The 24,857-nt window shown below is 39.6% G+C and overlaps 1 long non-coding RNA gene across 1 annotated transcript in view; it reads right to left on the bottom strand.

The window, feature by feature from the left end:
- LOC121521542 overlaps positions 1 to 17,316 on the bottom strand; it is a 58,012-nt gene extending 40,696 nt beyond the window's left edge. The window contains exons 1-2 of the long non-coding RNA XR_005992860.1: positions 17,205 to 17,316; positions 16,987 to 17,085 (exon numbers count right to left, since the gene is read on the bottom strand). This is a non-coding gene — a long non-coding RNA (uncharacterized LOC121521542). The remainder of the gene's footprint in view (positions 1 to 16,986; positions 17,086 to 17,204) is intronic.
- Positions 17,317 to 24,857: the final 7,541 nt, after the last annotated feature.

The following is a 24,857-nucleotide window of genomic DNA, read 5'->3' on the forward strand; positions in this document are numbered from 1 at the left end:
AAAAGAGCGTCATTCTACCGTTTACAGAAAATGGAATGAGGCCTACAGAGACAAGAACACAGTACCTACAGTCAAACATGGTGAAGGTTCAAAGATGTTTTGCTGCCTCTGGCACTGGATGCCTTGACTGTGTGCAAGGAATCATGAAATCTGGAGACTATCAAAAGATTTTGGGCCGCAATGTAGGGCCTAGTGTCAGAAAGCTGGGCCTGCATCAGAGGTCATGGGTGTTCCAGCAGGACAATGACCCGAAACATACCTCAAAAAACACCAAGAAATGGCGGCAAAGCGCTGGAGGGTTCTGAAGTGGCCAGCAATGAGTCCAGATCTAAATCCCATTGAACACCTATGGAGAGATCTCAAAACTTGAAGGGTTCCTTCAAATCTGAGAGACCTGGAGTAGTTTGCATAAGAAGAGTGGTCCAAAATTCCAGTTGAGAGGTGTAAGAAGCTTGTTGATGGTTATAGGAAGCAACTGGTTTCAGTTATTTTTTCACAAGGGTGTGTATACCAAAACATTTGTAATTGCAACAATTTCTGGGAGAAATGGTGCATTTTCTTGAAAAATTCCTGGGGTCCCGATACTTTCATCCATGGCTGTAGGTCTCAATAGGTTACCAAATCCAATGTTAACTTGAAACAGCCTATCACCTGTTGTCCTCCTAAAGTTTCACATCTCAGTAGTTAATACACCAACAGTGACCACTGAAAAACTTTAAATATTAGCATTAAACACTTCCTAGCTAATGTTACGGTTTGATAGAGCTGGCCTAAACATCACCCTGACAATGTTTAAGGCAATTACCTCCCCAAGGAGGTTATGTAATCAGCAGGGTCTGTTTGTTTGTTTGTAAGTTTTTTAGCAACATAACTCAAGTTACGGACGGATTGTCATGAAATTTTCAGGAAATGTCAGAAATGGCATAAGGAAGAACTGATTAGATTTTGGGAGTGATCTGGATCCCCGTCTGGATCCAAGAATTTTTTAAAGGATTCCTTTCTATTGGGAGATAGGGCTAATGGCGGAGGTCTGCGCTCTCCGAGTACTTTTTCTAGTTCTGAGATTTGTCCTAAGTTTCAACTGCCACACTATCAAGCAGTAACATGAAAAAAAAACTGACTGAGGCAGTAACCTGTATCTTCTGTGAGGGAAAATTTCTCATATTATGTACCCACAGTTACAAAGTTAAAGAGCTCACAAGAGACAAAAATGTTAGCTCCTATTTGTTGCAGAAAATGCTGCTGATTTACCGTAGCTAATGGGCTACCAAAAATGTTGCTTCATTTGTCTCTCACCCTCACTTATTCTCATCTGCTTCCTCTATCCACATTTTTCTCCATTCTGCCACTCCATCTTTTTCCCACTTTATCTTCTCTCCTATTTTCTCTGACCTCCTCTCCCTCTCTGTCCAGCCCTCGACTGATGTTGGGTTGCCAGATAAGTTTCTACTTACAGGGAGACCACATCTGACACCCAGCTGTGTGGGTCATGGGCTGCAGGAGCAGCTGCTGGTCATAAATCACCCGAGCTGGAGGAGCTCTGGCACTCCTTCTGTCAGCCGTGAAACAAAGACATAGAGGCAGCGGGGGGTCAGAGGTAGCCAACCTGGCTAACAACAGGAGCCCCAGCATCACCTCTGTAATGCTGTGCGGAAGAGTTGGTTATTATAAAACCCTACTGTACGGCTCTGTGGGTGAAGTCACGGAGGGATGTATGCAGATTTATGCCAGAGGATGCAAATGCAAAGTCAAGAAGTGTGGTGTAATATGGTATGCAAGCAATTATGGTTAAAGAGGCGATGCAGCCTGTGAGCTGTGAGGTCAGAGGACAGAAAAACCCCACGCTGAGTTACTGTAGCTCAAGAAATGCTAATAAATTCTGTCAACAGAGAGAAAGGCTCTTTGCTGCATGTTGCAAACACACTTTGTGTCTTCAAAGGCTGAAATTAGTCCTTTTTTCAGGGAGGGGTGAAAATACTCAGTATTGCCACAAAAATGTAAGTGGTGTAGTTAGAGGCATAAGGAAGGCTACAACCTGGAATTTTGTTTTCATTTAATTTCAAAAAATAATAAAAAAAGATCATGCTGCAATTCTTGTTAAATTTAATAATTGAAGTGTTAGTTCTACCTAACAGAAGGACTTTTAATTTCAGTGTTTGAAATTATTTGACACTTTGGTCAGCATAACTTTCTGATTAAGTTTAAATGTACAGCATGTTCTGCAGTTGGACCCAAACCTTTGCACAGCCTGAGCACATGGGCACATGGACATAATCACTTATATACCAGAGTGCCAATTAGAAGTATATTAGTCACAGGAGATGCAAGCCAGCATGGCTCCTTAAAGGGTGCTTTTACACTATAGGGCCCGGTCACAGATCTGAGTACAGTTTTGTTTTAGTCAGTGTGAAAGCAAACGATTGCATTCGGGTACCAGGCCCCGGGTCCCACTTGTGGAGGTGGTTTTGGGCATGATTCAAATGGACTCTAACCTGTTTCACACCTCCATCTGGAAAACCGTCCATAGACGGCGTTTGGGGAAGGGCAGAGCCTTTGGAAAAAACTTGAAGTGTGATTACATGAATGTTCTGCCTCTCACATGTGACGTAGCCGCTACCGAGCTGCGCCCCTACTGAGGACTGAACTCCATAGGGAACTGCAAAACGCGAACCATGGCGACTGTAAACATGTCTGTACAAGACTTGTCGTTTTGAAAAGAAACAACCCAGTGCTGTTCTTTGTTCTTTTAACAACGAAATGTCATCAAGTTTTGATAAAACTTAAGCTTTAGCAGCATTCACGCTAATTTCTTCTGCCATAATTGCACTGGCCTCTTCTCGCTGCTTGCATACGTCACAACTCTGTCGTGCCTGAAAGTACTGCCCCTCTATGCTGACTGGTCCTGTCACTTTCTAACCAGGCCCAAACGGTTCAGATGGGAGCTTTGCAAGATGGATTCACCAGTGAGAAACACGGAAATTGGTGAATCCATCTGCTTTGCAAGGTTAAGTGGACTCTGGCACAGTTCAAATGACGTGGATGCAAAAGTGCCCTAATACAGGACATCATCGAAGAAGCAAAACTTCTATCTTTGCGCGGTAGTGCATTCACATTTCTCTCAATAAAAGTTGGAAATCATCAGAATCAAGTCAACAAATGGTCTGGTATGACTCACCCCACAGAGGATCCCCTAGTTAGGGTCAGCAAGATGAGTTGCAGAAGGAATAAATGTCTCCTGTCACCTAAAAAAAACAATGTATCTGTGTAGTGCAGCCCCATGCACATAGATGTGTATACAAAGAGTTCCTGGAGTCTTAAAAATCATCTTAAAACATGCATGAGGGCAGAATGGACTACTTTGCCAGTTCAAAGCAAAGATAATCTTCGCTCAGGTCATGACCCGAGTGTTTGCCATGGAAGCTTCTTCTTCTTTCTCCTTCTTGGTGGTTTTCCAAACCAGCTACCTGCATACTGCCACCTGCTGTATTAGACTGTGTACATACGCAAGTGGGCCTTGGCATGTATTGATGATGCTACTTGGTAAAGTAGGTAAATCCTCTGTCTAAAGTAGCTAATCTAAATTTTTGTGTGTAAACATGTAGCACTCATGTGCATCTACAACTGAATCATTCATATTTATAAATATCCCAGCAGTCTATTTATCAGAATTTGGTTGCACTGATGTTGCTAAAAAATAGTCTGGCCCGCGGGCAGCAAAGGCTTTGAATAATGGCTGAACACCAGTAGGTAAAAACATTTAAAGACAAACTCGGGGAGTTTTGAGCAGGTCTGAAGTTGCTGAAGAGATTTATGAAAAAAAAAAGTTGAAAAAAATCTTGATGTATGGTGATTTAATGGCAGTGTTTTTCTCATGTACATTTTTGCCTCGAAGGTGTCAAGAGGGTACAAAATGCATCAATAGAGTATAAATGACATGTAAGTGTAAAACATGTTGGGTTTCAAAAAATTAACCTAGAAAGAAAATTTCCTGCAAAAATTCATGCCACAGGCTGTAAAACTGCCAAAATGGTCACAAATTAAAAAAAAAAAAACTTGAGAAAAATGGCCAAAAATGCCCAAGGAGGGTATAAGGGTTAAGAGACATAGAGAAACAATTATCCCAAACATGTTCACATTTTCACATTTTCATTTTAAAGGCACTTTGAACTTCCTATAGTTTAATTTTGTTAACACTGTTGAAAATGAACTTCAATACAATTCCCTTAAAATTACAGATCAGTGGATGCATGCAACACCCCGCTGTAGAGTGTGATTCACACACACACAAAAATGTTGTAATTTAAGACCTGCAGTTCCTCTAAAGCCCCCTTACTGTGTTTATACTTCTGCCCACACAAGGCTACATACCTCTACAGAGATTTGGATAATAAATTGGGTGTTCTTTTACACGCAGCAAATCTCTGCTCAGATAAATGGAAAATTAGAGAAAGAAGCATGAAGACTAGGAGACAGACGGAACGGTTGAGTGACAGGTGGTGGTATAGATCACCTTCACATTGTTGCATATGAGATAGCCAAAGTGGTTTACAACATATCAAAACAAGCCTAAAAGTAAAGCAAAAATGAGTATTTGTAGTTATTTTGATGCAGATATCTCCTCAAAGACATCTAGAGCTGTGACTAATGCACACTCACTTTCTTTCAAATGTCCATCCCTGAAAAGAAACATAATCACCAGAGAGGAAATGGCAGTATGTTGGATGTCGGTGGGGAAGAAAGGGCACGGAGAAAAGAGAGCAGATTATAAAAGGGTATAAGAGGGGGGACAAGAATGACAAAGGAGAGAGAGGGAGGAGAGGACTTCTTTGCCCTTTGGTGTGTAGCGAGGGCCGATCGATAGCGCTGTAATGAGCCTGGTATTAGCCGGGGTGCACAGGGACCCGAGTGGGGCAGAGGGAGGGCAGAAGGGGGAAGGGGGAGAGCCAGGACCTGATTCCCAACAGCAAACAACACCATAGCTGCAGACATCAGAACCAACACCTGAGTACACCTATTAAAGCCAGATGACCCTCTGCCCGGCTAATGATGAATCCACCCTCGTACAAACTTCTCTCTCTCACACACTTTGATTCAGCTGGTTTAGATCTCAGCACTGAGATGTTCTGTCTCTGCCAAGCTCAATTTAAGAAGAGATAACCTCTTGTGCTTTATTATATTGATACCCATGCCTAGGTTTATCGGGTATCGATCTAGTGTGAGGGCTAAACTTCAAACACCAAAGCTATACTACTAAATCTGTGTCATTGTCATGCAGTCTTTGTCTTCTTTACGCTATTGCCAGGCTCTGAGAACAAATGCCAGAGAAGTTTCTTCTTATATCTAATTTGAGAGTTGGTCATAGGTAATAGAGGAGGTTAATAGATAAGTCTAGGACTGAATAACTTTTTATTGAAAACACTTGTTTAAGACATTTTTCTCACCTGTGTCTGCTTGATAGAAACATTAGCATATCATGAAGCTGCTTAATCCATCTCATAACCAGTTAAAATGTTTCTTTTGAAGACTTAAGTGGATAATTCAGCAAAAAGCTACACAAAGAACAGTATCAGTTATGTCTCATGAACAACTAAGAGTCGGTATCAGCCCTGAAATAACAGTGTTGTTGACCCCCAGCTTTGCCTGTTTTGTTAGCTGACAGCGTTTTTTTCTGACCTTCTTGAGCTGTTACAACACGACAGTAATCATTTTATTTTACGCTCTTTTCATGATTACGGGAAGCTAAAATTGCAATTGAAATTGAAACTCAATTAATTGCCCAGAGCATCCTAATAAACTAAACCAATCTACTCTATGCTGTATGCAAGTAGCTTGAAGTTCACCTCCTTCCAAAAATGTAACTATGCATTACACAGACGGCAAGCCTTGTCATTGGTCCATGCTTGTGTGATAAAAAAATGTATGTGTGGAAAAAGTCCGATACAGGGCCTGCGTCCACGGTTGCTGTTTTTTGCACAGCGGCCACACAATCCACTTCAGAGCGCTTCTTAACTGTGCCAATATGTGTTTGTTACTAAGTCCTTCAGTAGTATTTGTGAAGTTATTTAGCGGTAGACCTGGAAATTACTCCCTTAAAAAAAGACAAATCAAAGTTTTTTTCTCAGCTGTTGACACAGATGTCAGAAGTCCCACTCCTTTTTGATTCTGTACCATAGAGAGAGGCACTGACAAGAGCAGCCCAGTTCCAAAAGTTGAACTGTTTTCAACTAAAAGTGCTGTGAGTGCAGCAACAAAAAACAGCTGATGCTAATGATGCACACTCTCCTCCCAAAGTATTGGAGCAGTGAGGCCAATTCCTTTATTTTAGCTGTAGACTTAAAACATTTGGGTTTGACATCAAAATATGAATCTGAGACAGGAGATCAGCATTTCATCTTTTATTTCCAGGTACTTATATACGGATCTGATAAAAGACTTAGCATTATTTCTAACTGAACACCAAATATTTAGGTGAGCAAAAGTATTAGAACAGATAGACTTAAAACAGATTAAAGTGAACAAGACTTAATATTTAGTTGCAAATCCTTTCCTTACAATGACTGCATCAAGCCTGCGACCCGCTGACATCTTTAAACCTTCCCCTAATGAGCTCATTTGTTGTTTTGGCAGCGTGCTTAGGGTTGCTAGCTTGCTGAATAATAAAGAATCTCCCAGTCACTTTGGTTGCATTTTTCTATAAATCGACAGATTGAATCTTTCTGTAGACGTTTGAGTTCATTTTTGCTGCTGCCATCATGTGTTACATCATCAATAAAGATTAATGAGCCCATCCTCGAAGAAGCCATGCAAGCCCAAACCATAACACTACCTCCACTGTGTTTCAGAGATGAGCTTGAATATTTGGGATCATGAACAGATTCTTTAATTCTCCAAACTCTAGCCTTTCCATCGCTAAAGGTTCATCTTTGTCCCATCAGTCCATGAAACGTTGTCCCAGAATGTTGGAGGCTCGTCTCTGTACTTCTTGGCAAATTCCAGCCTGGCCTTCTTGTTCTTGTTCTGGTTTGCATCTTCTGGTGTTGCCTCTGTACTTTTGTTCATGAAGTCTTCTGTGAAGAGTAGATTGTGATACCTTCACTCCTGCCCTCTGGAGGTTGATGCTGATGTCACCAACAGTTGATTCAGGGTCTTTCTTTACAGCTCTCACAATGTTTCTGCCAACAACTGCTGCTGTTTTTCTTGGTCTACCCGTTCGACGCCTGTTAGTGAGTACACCAGGGTTTTCTTTCTTCTTCAGGACATTCCTAATGGTTGAACTGGCTATGACCAATGTTAGTGCAATGGCTCTGATTGACGTCCCATCTTCTGTCAGCTTCACAGTTGCTTGTTTTTCACCCACAGACAGATCTCTGGTTTTCATGTTGGTTACACCTCTAACTATGAATGCAGTTTGCACAAGCAAAACCTGAATCTGGAACTGAGCGTAGACATTCAGCACTATTAACTGTTTGAACAGGCAATGTAATAGGACACACCTGGGCAACAAAACACACCTGTCAGTCACATGTTCCAGTATATTTGCTCACATGAAAAATAGGTGGGTTCAAACAAAAGGTGCTATCTTCTAAGGTGTGTATCAGATCCAGATTTAAATACCTGGAAATAAAAGCTTGTGGAGCTCTTGTTAAGAATTGGCCTTCCTATCCCAATACTTTTGGAGGAGAGTACGAAGGATGTAGAGCTCTGAAAACTCTGGATTACTTTGGTTCACACAAAAAATTTGCTCTGCAAGTGCAAAAAATACCTTCTACTGCTAGTTTTTAATAACATTACATTATCTGCAATAGCACCACACCTTTGTTTGAGGTTACTGTCATTCAATAATAAAGCCAATAAGGGCTAATATTTTTGGGTGAAAAGGTTAAAGTATCATGCAGAAATCTGATCAATAGTGAATTCCATATTTTAGGTATTATTAAAGGACAATAAAAAAAAGGCAGCTTGCTGAAAAAGCTACACTTGGGTACCAAAGCCCACATTTAGGCAGTATCTAACTTTAACAAACTTTGATTCAGTCTGCTGGCTGCTTTAGAAACTGCCTGAAAGTGTTTTTCCTTCTCTGCCAAGCTTCTTCTAGAGCCAAATGTTACCAAAAGAGGGCTAACCAAGCCTAATCCTGACTAAGAAAGGGACTGCACTCAACATCACCTCTCCTTTCTGATACAGATTAGCTAACAATAGCTGCTGCCACTCTCTTAAATCCACTACAAACTGGCAATTTGATTAAAAAGATGGAGATGCAGGGATTGTCTTTGGTTGGTTGAAATAGAGAGAGAGAAAGGGGACCAGTCGGGAGAAGAGGGGGATAACCATCAGGTGCACTCAAAGCCAATCTGTCGCCTCGTCAATAGGCTCATTCTGCTGGAGTGCCGTGTCGCCAAAGCCCCCAGATTCAGCCATCCAGGCAGGCACAGGCCAGGGGGATGCTGAGAGAGAGAGGGAGAGGGCCACGCCTGGGTCCTCTCAATGGAGGGATCAAAGCTGGGATATAGGGATGGGCCCCCTCTCTTTGTGCTCTCGTGTCTCCCAAAACAAACGCATCCTCCTGTCTGATGGAAGCTACATGGAGCTGGAGGAACAGATGGTGCAGGGGACTGCCACTGGGAGACACCTGCACTCTGTATGAGGTAGCCGGGTGTTTAACACATCCACAGCTCTAGTTTCATCTGGCTTACTTTTTGTAGCAACTCTGTTACAAAATTAGATTGCTTGGAAGCACTACTAAGACACGCAAGGTGATGCTTTGTCATTTTCTTGATTTCAAAAAATACACATTACAAGGCAAAAGTACTTCCCAATTACAAATCTGCTGCTTGTAAAAGTCCTGATAACAAATACTATTCATGTGTTTTGAGAGATGTTCTTTAAAAATTAGAAAGTTGAGGTTTTCAGGAAACTTCAGAGTGCTTACTGAAATATATACTGTCTTTTTGAACCATTTTCAGAGATGCTTGTCAGTGGTTGAAGGCTTTGAATAATGGCTGAACACCAGTAGGAAAAAACATTTAAAGACAAACTCGGAGAGTATTGATTTTGACCCTCCATGGGATTTGTCATCAGTAACAAAAAACTAGATAGATGTTAGTTCCTCAAAGAAACTGAAAAATAACCATTTTTTGACATCTTCAGTGGTTTCTGACAAATCTGCTTAATTTAGAGATATATGATGAGGTTTAAACATTTTTTGTTTTGGATTTCTCACTTATTAAATATCTTATTTATCAAAGACATAATCTCTATCATAATCACTGATTCCATCAAACATTGAATACCTGAAATAATGGGGAAAATGACTCTGAAAAGTGATGGTGCAGCTCAATTTCTTTTTAGTTAGAAGCTATGAGCACCATGGACAATGTTCTGTCCTCCACTGAAATGGATCAAGCCATTTTAGGTATGGGAGTGCTGGTTTAGCACTCTTCAACATTCGTCCTGTACTGCTCTGGCCTCCTGACGGCCAACCATCCAGGCCTGTACCAGGCCTATGCCCCATGTCTGCAGCTATCCTCCCAGCTGACTCCCCCACAACACACACGGACAACCCTAGCTGACCATTCCCATCCCCACTCTCCTGAGAATGTCCGCATTAGACACATGGTCTTGCCAGCAATATCCAAAAAAGCTCCAAAGTTGTCACAAAGGAGTCCAGCTGGTGCCTCTGGTCATCAGTCAACATCTGGGCTTTACAAGAGTATAGTGAAGAAAAGTATGGGAGGACCAAGGACTGACAGACTCTGACTTTTGTCTGCATGCTTGGGATGAGCAATAATCAGAATCAGCCCACTAAAATGATATTGGTCGCCTTTACAGCAAAACTGTAACAGAAAAGGTACAAAGACCAGTTCCACCTAAGTAGGACCAGAATGACACTGTGTGGAAACCAGCCTCTTGTATATCTACACTAGCAAGAAGAACACATTTCCCCTGCTCTTGCTATTTTGAGGGACAAACCTTCCTCATTCTTGGTGTTTTCACTCTTTTTCCAACTCTATTCTTCTGAACCTCCAATGTGAAAATGCTGTAATGCCCTCAGTTTAGCTTCTACACTCTAAAGCACAAAATGTTAAAACTGACAGGATGCTAATTAGATATTTTTGTTTAGAGGAAAACAATCAAAACTGTTCATTTTCCATTATTAGCGTTATTTCCTCATGCAGTGAGGAGTCACAGCCTCATTCCCTGCCAGAGAGTACAGAGATTTTTCCCTGAGCTCGTCAGACGCTTGGCTTCCAGTAGATAGAACCCATGCTATGGTAATCACATGCTAATCACAGTTAACACCAGCGCAGGGTCCTATACTCTAGATTAATGCATCCGTCGCATATTCACGTTTCCATTAGCATAAATCAGGTTCACCCTGCCTTTGTAATTAGTGTTTTCATGTGAATGATAATAAGATATGGTGATTAGGTCAGGATACTAGAATGGAAATGACTTGTCAGCTAAGTTGGCCTCAAACAGCTCCTCACATGTCTGACTATCAATATGTGCAGCCCTCAGAAACAATTAATGATGCTGGCAGATAATTGAGGTTCAATAGCAGAATATGGGAAGCAAAAGTAGACTTCTAATTATTAGATACTTGATGTTTTAGCTCAGAGTCTTGTGTCATCCTTTCTTTTTCTACTTTTCAGAGAGCATTTTTCAAATGCCTCAAATATGTTTCACACGGCTACTCTGGAAACTAACCCCCACCCAAAATTATTTTATCCTGGTAATGTTCAGGAGATATTCATACCAACTAGAAGTTTGCTATTTTTCAATAAGGCTTGATAAAAAAGAAGATACTAAAGTGGAAAAACTTGGTCTGATTCCCTTCAAATTACACAGTTTGTTTGATATGTTTTGATCAGATTATCAGCAAAATCAGTTCCAGCATTTTCACTCTCTCACTGATTGGATTTTTTCATGCACAGGCACATACTCCAGAAATTATTAGCCATTATTGTAATGGTACACAGTTTTCTGAATGTCAAAATGATCATTAGCCTTACTGTTTTTAGCATTTTCTGCTTGAACTGCGTTTTAAAATTTATGTCTGATACTTCTTAATAAAGGCCAAAACCAGATACCTATGGAGGAGGTTCTCAACAGTGCAAGGAACATTTATTCAGTATGTAGATAGTAGCTATTTTTGTCATAATAGAAACCGCATCTTTCAAAGAACACATTTGAAGACTGGTTACCTCACAGCGACGTCTCAGACCACTGCACACCCATTTTTCTCCAACAGAAAAACCAAATCTGCAGCACTGAGCAGCTGGAGACAAGACATTATAAGATCGTGGGAGACCTCTGATTTCATGCAGGGGTAGTACATAAGTTAAGATTCTTATAAGCTGTTCACTCCTAAATCACAGTTTTTTCTGTGTCTACCATGGGTGAGTACATTAGGAGGTTAAGGGGTTTGTATTTTCTAGAAAGGATGTCATTTAAATCCTATTGTTCTCCACCTCAAAAATTGCTATTATCCATGGCGTTTTGTTACCAATGTGACCCTCTGACCAACTAGTGACCTGTGGCTTGTGCCACATGGTGAGATGTAATGATGATCTAGTGAAGAGATTAAAAGTTGAATAACTGAATTTTGTTGTATTGGAAGCAACAGGATGTATTGTATGGTGCTGTGAACTGTGCAATGTTAGTGACTTACTTGCAGTAACTGGAGTCTTTCATGTGGAGGAATTTTGGTCCACTCCTTTTAGCAGAATTGTTTCAATTCAGCCACATTTGAGGGTTTTCAAGCATGAATGATCTGTTTAAGGTCATACTACAGCATCTAAATCAGACTTAAGTTCATACTTTGACTAGGCCACTCCAAAACCTTCATTTTGTTTTTTTGTAAGCCATTCAGAGGTGGACATGCTAGTGTGTTTTGGATTATGGTCCTAATGCATAACCCAAATGTTCATGAGCTTGAGGTCACAAACTGATGGCTGAACATTCTCCTTTAGGATTTTCTGATAGAGAGCATTCATGGTGCCATCAATTACAGCAAGTCATACGCATGCTTTCAGGATTTCTTCCCAAAAGTCTTGAGGATTATCAAGAAGTTTTTTTGACTGAGATGACGAGCCTTTGTGTCCTTTCTTATTCTTGAATCATGAACACTGCCCTTAATTGAGTCAAGTGAGGCCTGCAGGTCTTCAAATGCTGTTCTGGGTTCTTTCTGACCTCCTGGATGAGTCATCGATGTGCTCGTGGGAGTAATTTTTGTAGGCTGATGTTTCAAGTTTTCTCCATTTTTGGATAATAGTTCTCAACGTAATTTGCTGGACTTCCAAAGCCTGGGGAATGGCTTTGTAACCCTTTCCAGACAGATAGATATCAAAGACTTTGTTTGTCATCTATTCTTGGATTTCATCTATGGGATGTCTTGATTCAGCAGGTCTGGTGGCAATCAGGCCTTGGTGTGGCAAGTGACGTTGGCCTAAACTTTCTAAAAATGTGGTTAATCACAGTTAATCCATGGTTTAACGTGGATTCCTGTTTGGATCAATCTGCTTTACGGGGATTGAGGTATTTTACCAGCTGCCTCCGATGAAAGTAGACCTAGCAAGTATTTTGAGCAGACCAGAGTGTCTGCTGTGGAATCACAAAGTCTGACTAGAGAGGGAATGCTTTGTGGAGCACTGGGCAGACACGGTACGTGGAATTTGAGGCAAAAGCCCACGCCATTTCACACGCTTCAATTGCCATCCTGAACACACATCAACAGCAGGGTGTCAACAAAGAAGCTAGGTTTTTATCTGCCTTAAGATATCAGCATAAGCCAGAGCAGAAGTTACCAACATTATTTCCTTGCTCCTGTGTCACACATCACATGTGAATTTGTATGGCTGCATAGGAACTGATTAAGTTAATTTGTGATGGTCCACTTTATATGGTAGCCTTCACCATCAATGTATGAATATGAAATTAACTGGTTTATATGAAGCCAGTGTGGAAAAGGGGAACATGTATGAGTGTAACATGTGAGCACTCCAACAGAAGATGAAAACACCTAGTTTTCACTTAAATATCTGTAAGAGAGAAGCTATAATATGTGAGAGTGTCTGCTTACAGGTGTAGTGCACACCTGCATGCTCCAATGAAACAACTAAAGCAGGACAGGCTGCAGTGATTGGGGTTCAGTCTTGGTGGGTTTTATCTCCCTTGGGACACAGTCCACCCCTGACATGGAGCATTCCTCTCAGAGTGGTGACCCCACATGACGGACGGCATCCTCCATGCCTATCACCGACTGATGAGACCTGCTGCAGCCCCGAGAGACCAAAGGACCGAGGTTGGGATTGGGAACGTGAAAAGAAAAACAAAACGTGGAAAAACAAAAGACAAACTGAAAACTTTTGATGCATCTTTCAAGATTCAATGAAACGCTGAAGGACCAACAGGAAATACCAAATTAGTAATTTCACACCACTGTCTTAAATCAGGGTTTTTTAATGTGCTGGTGTGCAGTGTGAGTTATTTCTCATCCAACCTGACACCCTGTTCATGATAATTTATGAGGCCTGACCCGTGAATGTGAACGCCCTGCTCCCACCTCTAAAATCGTCCTCATCAGTTTCCTCACCTCTCTGTGAACTTCTAGTAGCTCACACAAGTTTTTATAAAAAGCTAAAACATGACAACTTCTGGTTAGTTACCTCTCCCTGTTCAGGTCAGAAAAGGGTGAAAGTTAGGGGTTTTATGTAAATTTATATTCAACAAGTAGCAGCAAACACATTAAAATGAACCCTTTCATCCTAAAAAAAAGAAGAGGTCTAGTTGAAACGGGGCAGAACACACTTTCATCCAGATCTGCAAATTAGCCTGAACATTCAGCTTAAGTGCATACATATCTTCTGGATTTAATAGTTTACTGAGGGCCAGATAGGAAGCTTTGTGGGGCCTGATATGGTCCGTGCCACTAGTTGATGATCACTTGTGTAGGGTGAAGCTAGAGCTTATCTAAACCTCCCCCTGTCACCTGGCGAAAACATAACCATCACATAAACAACTTCATAGCAAGAACAACACACATGCATTGTTAATATTATCAATCATTGACATAAATTTTTCCTGTTGCATTTCATAATTAAATGATTCTTATACAGTCCTTTGAGTATGACCAGTGGACTGCCTATTTTCACATTTTCAGAAGAAGTATTCCACTGGTTCAGCCCCCTAACTAACAAAACAATGAGATCTAACATTCGTTCCTACATTTGGTTTTTCAAATGAGCGTTCCTCTCAGATTGTATTGACTGTCCTTCCTTTTAAAAAACCTCTGGATACTTTGTGGTAACTGTCCAGTTTTAGCTTTATAAGTAACTTTGGGAAGATCAAAGATTATGACAAACTTATCACAGAAAAAGGAACTTGTTATGGATTGAAAAGGAAAAATGGAAAAAGTGAAAGGTTAAATGTTTGATAACTAGGGGTGTGAAGAGATCTCGCGAGATCAAAATGTCACGAGATTTCTCGTCCACGTGAAAATCATCTCGTGAGATCAATATTGCCCAGACACCAGGAGCAGCAGCTCTCCTGACAGAAAACAATACCTAACTTGAAATTATAAATAATCACAAAGATGCTCTAGACTCTTAACTGTTGGTGAAGGAGGTAATGGAGAGACAGCGGATCTGTGACCACTGCTCCAACCCCCACCACCTCCTCTGCGTGCACTACTCGGGGCCACACGTGATCCGCCTATGCATAAGAAGTTCATCATAACAGTGTGAAATGATTAAATGCTGCTGCTGAAAACCTGTGCAGTCTCCATGAGTTTGTGTATGCGTGCAGACTCGCTCATAGTGCTCATCATTTGTGACTTTGTAACTTTGATTAAGTTGCTGCTTCGTCATGTCTCCTTCTCGTCTGTCAGTCACTCATCCATCAGCTGCTGGCTGTGCTATCATCAATCAGAAGCTTAACATGAGAAGCACAACGGGCTGTTGTATACTGCAGCGGTAAACTTAGAAAAACAAACTCTGTTTGAGCGCCATAGAGTCCACTGTTAGCTCCAAAAAGCGAAGTTCTAGCTGTAGTTAAACGCACCCTGTTTGCTGTCTGACAGCTGGCAGAGCAGAGACACTCACTCACCAACACACACATTAACACACGCTCATCTGTGTGTCATGTCCAACACTGTCAAAGCTCATATGAGAAAAAAAAAAGACCACAAAATGATAAAATAATCTATTACTCTAAATTAAATTAAACAAAAAAAAACAAATGTGTTATTGACAGAAATATTTCTTTTGAGTGTTCACACAACAACACAATAAAATTCAAATTTAAGACTTTTTAAGACCTGAATTGAAAAAAATAAACACAACTTTCTGCAGTAAAAGGTCTTAAAGGAAAGGCCTGCACGGTTTTTCAGTACACCAGGCCAGGGCTTAATTTGCTGATTTAATACACCATTTTTAAAATGTCAAATGGTATAGGAAAAGGAGGTTTGTTTGTTTGTTTGTTTGTTTTTTGTTAAAGTCGTTGAAATTTTATGATATTTTTTTGTACATTTTATGCCTCCCTTTTTATATGTATATACAGTGCTTAACAAATTTATTAGACCACCACCCCAAAGTAAGGTTTATGCCACAGCTGCCCTAAATTAACAGCATTGGTCGTTACCTAAATCATTTTTTATGTTTCTGCAGTGGTTAATACACCAATATGTAGAAGCTCTTTAACCCAAATGATATTTTAATGCTAAAATATAATTATTATTGTTATCCATGAATTTTCAAATTTACTGATTTACAAAAAAAACTGAAAAAAAATAGTAAAGCACATTATTATTTCTTGATTAATATGTCAAATTATGGTTATTTACTTGCATTCCTGAACAGAAAAATTAGTTTTAGTGGTTGAATGTTATGCTTGATTCATTTCTGACTTCTCAGAGAAGCCCAGTGAGCTGGCTCAAATTTGGGTATAAAAAGGTGACTTCAGTTTGAAATTCCTCATTCCTGTTCAAAATTGTAAAACATGGAAAGCTCACTGAAATGAAAGAGTCTGCATTAAAGCACTTTATGATACTGGTAGTCTCTGAGACAAATATGACAGGTGGTCTAATAAATTTGTTAAGCACGGTATATATACCGTGCTTAACAAATTTATTAGACCACCCTAACCCTAACCAAACTAAAGTTTATGCCACAGCTGCCCTAAATTAACAGCATTGGTAATTACCAAAATCATTTTTTATGTTTCTGCAATGGTTAATACACCAATATGTAGAAGCTCTTAACCCAAATGATATTTTTAATTCTAAAATGTAATTATTATTGTTATCCATGAATTTTCAAATTTACTGATTCAAAAGTTCAATGTAAGACTTTTTAGGACTTTTCAAGGAACCCTGTGCCACCATATCTAAAACTCTGGGCCTCTAACTCCTAATAAGAAAACTGGCAAATCACTCCTATTTAGTCTTTTATACATTTCTATTTTATTTCAGTAAAATATATGATTATGTGTTGCATTAAAAATATTACTGTTTGAATATTTGAGTGTTTATTAATGCTTTGTTTGGATGGATTAAAGCCACTCTGAGTGATGTGTCTATAAAGGGGAGGTAGGACAGGCAGAGCAGGCATTAAAAGAGGTTAAAGATTAGTCCTTTTTTTTTCCCCAGGTGGACTGCCACAACCAACTTAATGTCTTAGTTATTTAGTTTTACTTTACTGCTCTAGACCTTACATCATATTAGCATCTTCTTCTGTGCATGCAGAGGTCTTAAAATGTACATGTATTAAAGCAACGGGGCAGCACACCATTTCACACCAGCAGTCCCGCTCATGTGAGGACTGTGCATCACAGCGCAGAGGAACATCTGAATGAAAGATTCTCAAACAGGGGCAGTAATTTGCAGAGTGTGTTTCTAAGTTATTCCAGCTCCCCGCAGCTCAGCAGAGGCTGACCCCTCTCCCCGTCCGTCTGCTAAGAGGCCTACAGGGAGGAATCAGCCCAAATTACCTTTATTGATCCGGAGAGACAGGTGAATACCAAGCAGGTCTCTCTTCTTATCTCTCATCTCATCCCTCCATCCCCCTCTCTCTCTCTCTTGCTCTCTGCCTGCCTGTGAGGGGAGAGAATATAAAAGAGAAACCGGGACTATTCTTACTGCCGGCACATGTTTCTGAATCAGGCATGGCAGTGATTTACTGCTCACATTTAGGTTGCTGTGATTAAACCTGCCTTCTTGTTGCTCGTCTTTCACCAGCGTCTGAGTGAGCAGGAACGGCGAGCGGCTGTTTTTCTGCCTCCAATCCGGCGTTGTCCTTTCGCCCCGGCATACAAATCACTGTGGCGGTGGAAAAGATACTCCATTAGGTCCAACTCGGAGTTAAATCAATGCGTGACTTATCAAATGAAATAGGGGATTATGAGGTAATCACCTGGCAAACGTTGCTGAAATTGTAATTATCTGCACTGCACACATCTCAGAGAGAGGAGACCAAACTAACTGTTTAAGTGGAGGCCGAGGTAACAAGGTGGAGAAAAGCACAACAGCTACATCTGTGAGACAGCGGCATGAGGCCGAATGTTTATGTGCTGAGAGGAAACACAGCAGCGCCGTGGTTGAAATGAAGGCGTTGGAACCACTGACAGATTTATGCTGCTTTTCATCCGACTCATTACTGAAACACGGCTGCTCGGTCTGTTTGCTGCTTAATCACAGCAAGGCCTGGATGTCACACACTCTCAGAGAATGAGTGACAGCTGCTTCTTTATGTACAGAGCAGTCAAAGGATTTATCTACTGCATACTCAGAAATACATTACATTAAAATAAGGGAGAGAAATAATGAACAAAAATCTGAAACTTTACTTTTTTGAATACAGCATGTAAAATATCAAATTTTAAAACTGTATATACATGTTTAATAATTATACAGCTACTGCAATGCAGAAGATGTGTAAAATTCTAATTTAAGTAATAGCAAGGATGATGTAATAGTTGTAAATTAGGTAATGTCGTAATTATTCTAATTATTTAATCCTGGGAAATGTTTTTGTCGTTTGTTTATACTTAGTTGCTTTTTATTTTTTTAAAAATCTGATTGTTTTAGAACTGTAGACAATAGTAGAAATTCAAGATCATGTGTGTCAAACTCTTCTATCAGCACATAAATGGGAGTTTTTGTTTTTACAAAAATTGAAAACCGTAGCTCAAGCAAATAAAACATTCTGAGCACAATCATTTATATTTTTCCCATTTCCTTTTCTTTTACCATGATGAGACTTTTGTTTAAATTAGAAATTAAATTAATAGCTACAAAATAGCCTGATTCCTTTATTGCTCTACTAGGATGCAACAGTAAATATCATTAACACAGTATCACTTTGTGCAAATATTACCCACAATTGTTCACAAAAAAAATATTATATCCATTTTGAAATGTTAAATAAATGCGTGTTATATTTGATATTCTACCTGTATTTTCTAGTTGCTCACTCAGTGAGCCCTCCAAAATCAGCCAATTTGTTTGTTAAGTTGAGCTTTTATAGTCCAAATCCCATTACTGCAAAAAAGTGGTTACGATGCAAGAGCAACACCGCCCCCTGCTGGTGGAAGAGCAAAGATGCAGCACTGTGCTCAAAGGTCAGAGCAACTTTCTCTAGTGGCTCTCTTGCCCCATCTAGTGGTCAAATACAGTAACCCCGACCACTGTCAGGCTAACATGGTCAGGTAGCCGTTAAGTTAGTTTTCATGAAACTCTACATGCTTCACTGTGTATAATAACATGAAGAAAATATGGCAGAACTAAGACATTCACAAAAATGACAGTAGATATGTTAAAATATGTAAAAGCTATTAAGATAGCTATAGCCTCCTGAGGCCTGAACTTAAGTTCAAATGCATTTTTAGTTTCTTCCACTCATTCCTGAGTAGTAGGACCTGATAAGTTTAACAACTCAGCCTTATCTTTGAGCAAGAATCAGTTTTCACCAAAAATTATTTCCCTACATCTCCTGAAGGTCCTGTTTCTGCAGAAAATACGCCACTGGATCAGTTCTAGTGCAGATGTTTTTGCTGTGTGTCCACCGGTTGGTCAGCTGTTGGAGGTCTTCAGTCAATAAGAAATGCTGTCAGTCATTCAGAGTGGTATAGCAGTCATTTTTCTTGTTTTGTTTATGATGGACCACAAGGTCTTGTTAAGGACAAGCATTTATATTTCATCAAGAGTTCTGTATTTCTTGGAAATTTTTCTTTACAAAATCTTCAACAATTCCCTTAAATGTCAAAGAAATTACCTAAATTTCAGTAAAAATTCTTAAGCATATTTCTTAAGTATCCTGCAAAAAGTACATCAAAAATTTCTTCAAGGATTCCTGAAATGTTTGAGTAAAACTCAATCATAAAACTTTAACATTCCAATAAAAACTCCCCCAAAATCCCATGCAAATGAGGAAACTACCTACATTTCAAAGCAAATTGCCTCAACGATTTCTTGTCAAATTAGTAAAAATATGCAGATACTCCAAAAATTTCATAAAAATGAAGGTAAATTCTCCAACACACACATCCAAAAAAAAAAAAAAAACAACATTGCAAATTTCAGACTACCACCCCCCATACCCCCCACCCCCACCCCTAAAAAAAAAAAGTACCCCAAATTTTCTTCAAGTAATCCTGAAATGTTTCAGTGAAACTCTATCATAGAGCTGACAAATTCCCTAAAAATACCATTCAAATTATTAAGAAAAATTTCAAGGACATTTGGCGAAAAAATTCTTATCAAATTCCCCAAAATAAACAAATACATAACCTAAAACTACATGAAAATTTCCCCAAAAATTTCCTGATATTTTCAAGAAAATGCTTGGAAATACCAAAAGACATCCTCCCAAAAACAATTTCAACCAAATTCCCAAAAATTGAAGATACATTTCCCAAATGTCCACAACAACGTCAACAAAGTCCCCCATACATCCAAACAAACGTCTCAATTTCTCATGAAAATGCCAAAAAATCTAAATAAAATTTCCTACAAAACCTCCAATGAAGTGTTTTCTATCCAAACATTTTCCCAAAAAATTCATGCAAATTCATGAAGAATTTCAAGGAAATCCCCCCAAAGCAACCCCCCAAAAGAATTTCAAATTCCCCCAAAATATACAAATACAATCCCTGAAATTCCATGAAAATGAGGGAAAATTCCGCCACACATCCAAACAAATTAACTGACATCTTCATGAACATTTTAAAGATCATTCTCCAAAAGACATTCCCATAAAATTCCCATAAATTACAGAAACATTTGTCCATGAAATGCCAAAAATATTCCGAGGCGAATTTCCCACAAAACTTCCCATGAAGTTCTCCAAAATTATCCAAACATATCCCCAAAATTTCCATGAAAATGCCGTAAATTTTCTCAAAATTTTGAGAAAGTGACTTACACTTCAATGTAAATTCAAAACTATTATCTAAAAAATTCTAATAGCAGAAATTACTGCGTAGTGAGACAGCCAAAATGTAATGTCCTATGTACATGCAGGGACTTCAGAGAATTTTAACAGTAAAAAAATATATATATATATAGGCAAACTTAAACACTTAAATTATAGTAAGCTAATTATGAAAGACTAATGCAAGACAAACGAAGGGAACCGTTAATGACGCAGCAAAAAATGGAGGCCATTGAAATCAGAGGGTATCAATTAAAGTAGGAAAACTAACAGCTTACATTTAAGTCACTTAAAACATATACTCTTTTAGCAATTTTAACAAACAACAAAGATTCCCAAATCACAGTTTAGCACAATTTAAAACAATTTAGCTTTAAACAGGTCACAGGATAAAACCGTTTTTAAAAGCTCATAGGAACGCCATAAAATACCTAAAAGCCCCTCCACAGAAGTGAAAGATGGCAGCTAGGCCTCTTCCATGAAATGTAGTTAAAATGAAAGGTTAAGGCTAAACAAATAAGCAACTCACTGACTATTAATACAAAATCCAATTTGATATCATAATTTCGTAGAGATACACAAAGTTTGATCACTGTTTAAATGAATAAACCCCAAGAAAAGATAAATATTACCTTAATTTCCCTCCACTCATCTCAGCACTTCCTGTCCTCTCGCACTCCTTCAGCTCTAACTCGCACCACAGCGCCCCCCGAAGGCTATCAGCAGACCTGCACATCATTGGTGTGTAGCCAGCAGCCATAAATACTCACCTCTCTATGAGAAACTGCTGTGACTCCGTGTGAATCAGACAGCAGGCCCCTCTGTGTGTGTGCAGTGGCAGACGAAGGTGCGATGGTGGGAAGGTGGAGGATTCGGTTCAGTCTGAGCTCGAGTGAGTCACACCCAGTCACACTTTGTCACCTCTTCTGTGGTGTCTGTGGTCACACCACCACGAGCTCAGGGAGAGTTCAGCCATCAGTCTCTCTCTACACGAGATGTTGGAATTAAAATCAGGCCTCTGTGACACGAATAGAAGCATCTTCAGGTATGAAATTATTCAGTAAAATTAATAATTGAGGTTTTGAGATGCACCTTAAAATACAGTACTATAGCTATTTTTATGCATGTGCAATCACTGCAGTGACAGACTGTAAAACTATGCAGGGATGAGCAGAATGACAGCTGAATAATCTTCAAGTATGAAATACAGAGACAAGTCTACATGCAGTCAGAAAATGCAGTCAGGTTATTCCCATTTAGATCAGAGATCTCTTTTCATGTAAGACCTGCCCAAGAAAGGTAGCAATCCACAGTTTCAAGAACCAGTCAACCTGGACACACAAAGTTGGATCAAGTTTCAAGTTTCCTCGTTTAAAATCGGTCTGCAGACTGCTCAAAGCGAAAGGGGCCGAAAGCATAAAGGCCGTCTTTCCCCACTCAGTTTGGAATTTGGGAAAAAAACAAATTGCACAAAGTTCAACAATCACAGGTTGTGCAAACCATCGGTATCAGGAAGGAAAATGGTACTGGAACATCTCTAGTCCCAATATAAAATCTGTACCTTTGGAGGAATAGCTTCCATTTGATGATGAAGTTATAGGGATCCAGATCAACAGATACTTAAAATTATTATCCGTCACCGTTTCACTGGCTTATTTTTGTCCAGATTAAAAATGTGCATTAGTTTGAACATACTTGGAGGTAAGCAGAGGGTGACAAGCAGAGTGTGGCTCATGGGAACACAAAGGTCAGACATGGGACTGAACGCTGTTCACTCCTTTAGGTGTGTAGTCCTCACGCCTGATTTCACACCAGCTCTTGGGAAAAAGAGCGGCATGTGTCTGAAAAACTGAACCTTCACAAAGTTCAGCAGAGTTCACAGGCTTATCATGAGTCCGAATGTCTAAGTTTAGCTCCCCAAAAACATTCACTTATCAAGAGTAAAATGTGAATTTGATCGTAAATGTAGCAGAGTCACACAGATTCTCAACATGAAACCAGATGCTACAGTTGTAATGTGACTCAGTGTGCTATAATATCTACCATAAACATCACACACATGCTAATTAATGTACATGTACTAATGCCCTACATGCACCTCAGATGACCAAGGATTGTGCAGGGAAGGTTATAAGTTCATCAGTTAGGGCATCAGGTCCTGGTTTATGTTTGACTCAGGAGGTGAGCAAATTTCACACCATGTTAAGTGACACTCCTGAAACCAGCAGCTCTGACACCAAAGCCTGGGAAAGTCTGTGCCAGGCTAAAGAGAGGTGAAGAGGTTATCAGAGCAGCATCACAACTTCTATGAGGTCTGCATGTAAATATTCCCTTTATTTCATGCTCAGCTCTGATTGTTTGCTCTTGAAACACACAACAGAGCAGGTGCTGCAGTTGCACCTCTCTGGTCCTCATACACTTCAAATTAACTGGCTTTAACTCATATCTTTGTTTTCTTATATGGGATTTAAATGTGACTTTTTATCAGTTTGTCTGGTTTTCTTGAAATGAGACTAAAGAGTGTCCGGTGGAGGTCAGAGGTTCAGGATCAGTGCAGACCCTGCAGCAGTCACAGGCCACCATGTCTCACGCCATAAAGTGTGTAAACTTTGCACCCTGAACAACACCTAAACATGATCCCATGGGTTCCCATGGACCAGCCTAAGGGGTTGAAGAGTTCACCTCACTGAGCCAGAACTGCAAAATGTTTAAACAAGAATCTGAAAAGCAAAAGCCTGCAGGCAATGATGGTGTATATTTTACAGAGAATGGACTGAGCTGTGAATGAGAGCTCTGCTGTAGTTTTATGAAAGCTTGCAGGTTTTTCAACTATGCAAGAACTACAACAATGTTACCAAACTATACTTTCCTTGCAGATAACTTTGGATGTTGCATGTATGCAATATGAGTCTTGCCTCTTTTGAGTAAGTAACACAGCATTTTTTCTGCTCTAAATGGAAATGTGAGTCTCTGTGCAGTGAATCTAAACCTGCAACCTCCTTGTAAATGGATATCACTATTTTAAAGATTAAGTTAAACAAATCAGTCTACAGGCAACTGACCCCAAGGAGGACTGACTCAGAGATAACTTTTTGTTATTTGGTGTTGCAATTTAACTATCTGCAAATCTGTGTTTGTAACATTAAATATACAGATAACTTCAGCTGAAATACTGAAGAATTTCTGCATAATTATTGCAATTTAACACTGCCTTTATTTAGCCCAGGCTAAGTTGCCATACCCATCCCTGAAGAGGCCTGTAAAATGCATAAACTCGCATTTTACTTACATTGCAGGTCAGCATGCCCAGTGCTGTAGTGCAGAGTATACCCACTCCTCTTGTAGTCTCTAGAGTATACCCTCTTCTTGATTTCCTCTGATACTCATAATTAAGCGGTATGCTGCATATTTTCAAGGATATGATCAACCTTACGCTGCCTCTCATTGGCTGTACTCATTACTGTCTTCACACATTGGTTGGATGGTGTTGCTTTCTATCAGCCTTCATCCCTTTTCAGAATTTCATAATTTTCTTACTAACTGAAGTCAAGCAGCAGGTGAGTATAAAAATATATAAAAGGCCCATTTTTTGTTTTAATAAATATGACAGAGTGACAGTTTTTACACAGGCTGTTTATCCTTTTCTGCTTGGGTTGCTACAACATATGAGCCACCACACCACTGAGCACAACACACACTGGTCCCCCTTGTACACAGGTGCAATTTAAAAAGAGGAGGGCAGTAGCCATTGCATTTTTCTGCATTTAACTCCAGGAACAGAATACCATTGCAATTTTGCTTTATTTTTCAGGTTAGTGTACATATGAGGCATTTAATTCTGGTTTGTCGGTATTATGGAAGTACACACACAAAGGCTAAGTGGTCATGTGACATGTGTCACTTAAAATGAGGCTTAAGAGCAGGCCTGCCTACAGATTTGGCTGGGCTGCTGACAAATGTAGAAAATGGGCCATCCCCAGTAGTGATTTATTGATAGTATCAATGCATGTGTGCTGGATCAGTAGGAATGGTGCTAGCATTGCTAACAATGACTTCATTTTGAAGCTGAAATATGTGCCAAGCTATTATTGGGTTCTGATGTTGACATTATTTATTTATCCCACTTATAACCCCTTGTAACAACTTTTACACTCATTTTGGCACTATTATTTGCCCCTTTTCATCATTTTTGTGCAACTTCTACACATTTTTGCCAAATGTAATTTTTTGCCACTTTTAACCAATTTTTTTGTACTTTAAAAATACAATCTCAGCACCTTTTATGCCCACTTTTTTCCACTTTTATCCCATTTTTTTTTCTTCCAACCAATCTATACCACTTCTAAATCACATTACACAGCCCATTTCTGGTACTTTAAAGCCATTCTGCCACTTCTCAATCTTTCCACCACTTTCTCTGCCAGTTTGTGC

Source organism: Cheilinus undulatus, linkage group 14, assembly GCF_018320785.1.
Source record: "Cheilinus undulatus linkage group 14, ASM1832078v1, whole genome shotgun sequence".
Classification (NCBI taxonomy): domain Eukaryota; kingdom Metazoa; phylum Chordata; class Actinopteri; order Labriformes; family Labridae; genus Cheilinus; species Cheilinus undulatus.